Here is a 1,926-nt window from a genome sequence, read left to right as displayed (position 1 = left end):
GTCTGTCTGTATGTCTGTCTGTTTGTCTGTGTGTGTGTGTGTGTCTCTCTCTCTCTCTCTCTCTCTCTCTCTCTCTCTCTCTCTCTCTCTCTCTCTCTCTTTTTGTGTACTGCAGAGTGTCAGTTATAATGTAAGACACACGCCACTGATGCATTGATCGAGAATATATGAAGTAATCTCTCAATTTGCTGTTCGAGGATGACAAGAATCAATGAAAAACGTGAGATGCGGACATTGCAATAAGCGCTTTCCTGCTGTAAAAGATATATGAAAATGGTATGGAAAGGCACGCGTATTAATAAGATTAAACCGATTCTGCAATAACACAAACTAGAACAAAAAAACACCAGTGACCTATGACACACCATTCAATGAATATTTAATCAATAATATGATCGTCTGCGTTGCAGGTGTGAATGGTTGGGAGGGGGGGGGGGGGAGTTTGATCATTGATGTGTGTGTGTGTGTGTGTGTGTGTGTGTGTGTGTGTGTGTGTGTGTGTGTGTGTGTGCGTGTGTGTGTGTGTGTGTGTGTGTGTGTGTGTGTGTGTGTGTGCGTGTGTGTGTGTGTGTGTGTGTGTGTGTGTGTGTGTTCTTGGATTGTGGGAGGGAGGAAGGGGGGTTGTCAGGTTTTGGTGTGGGTATGAAACGAGCAAAACAATAACCTCACCACACAAAATCCTTGGGGCAAAAAGACTCGCAGTCGCATCTGTGCGCACAATATGTGCAACAGCAACAGGAAATAAAGGTAACATTAGAAAAAAGACTCATCTTTGCTTCCTGCTATTCCTTGCACCCGACTCGATCGTCGCATAATAATCCACAGATCTGCTGTGAGATATCAACGCTGACTGTGCAAGCAAATCACCTCGTTTGAAATAAGACAATCCCATCGCTCGAATGCAAAATGTAGGCACTGTCGTCTCAAAGAGGCTAACTGCTGGCTCCACACACCATTCTGTAGTCGGAACTTACAGAACTTCGCATCCTCAAACCAGACATACGATGTACTTGTCTCAACATTTTTAAAACTCAAAACACAGAAAGTTGCTTTCGCACGCCAGCTTTGATCGCAACAACGTGCTGGGGCCCCAAAACATGTATTATAAAAACAGAACTCGCGTTTCAAAGCATGGCTCCCTCTGTTGATTTTGTAGCCTACTTATTTTCGCACCACCAAAATGTTAAAACAAGTCGCGTGAAGCGATATAAAAACCTTTAGTCAAGCTGTCAGCATCAACGTAACATATTAACACCAAAAATCAGTCATCACCGAGACTACGAGACTATTTTAAGATAGTCATGACTAACCACACCAAAAGACTAGAGACGGGTCACACTCGTCTCCGCGTAGCGTGCAAACGCAGTACTTATTTAACCTATTTTCTGTAATTCTGAGCACATTTTTAGAGTAAACATATGTATATGTTTTAGGATTCAGAAGAAATTGAGGAATACGATGCATTCATTATTAAATCTGTTAGTACAAATTTACCCCCCGCGGGTTAGGGGGAAGAATTTACCCGATGCTCCCCAGCATGTCGTAAGAGGCGACTGACGGATTCTGTTTCTCCTTTTACCCTTGTTAAGTGTTTCTTGTATAGAATATAGTCCATTTTTGTAAAGAGTTTAGTCAAGCAGTATGTAAGAAATGTTATGTCCTTTGTACGGGGGTATAGCTCAGTTGGTAGTGCGCTGGATTTGTATTCAGTTGGCCGCTGTCAGCGTGAGTTCATCCCCACGTTCGGCGGAAATTTATTTCACAGAGTCAACTTTCTTCGGTGTCCGAACACCCCCCGTGTACACTACATTGGGTGTGCACGTTAAAGATCCCACGATTGACAAAGGGGTCTTTCCTGGCAAAATTGCTTAGGCACAGTTAATAATTGTCTACCTATACCCGTGTGACTTGGAATAATAGGCCGTG

The sequence above is a fragment of the Littorina saxatilis genome, unplaced genomic scaffold, assembly GCF_037325665.1.
Source record: "Littorina saxatilis isolate snail1 unplaced genomic scaffold, US_GU_Lsax_2.0 scaffold_293, whole genome shotgun sequence".
NCBI lineage: Eukaryota > Metazoa > Mollusca > Gastropoda > Littorinimorpha > Littorinidae > Littorina > Littorina saxatilis.
Note: the sequence above shows the minus strand (reverse complement) of the source record.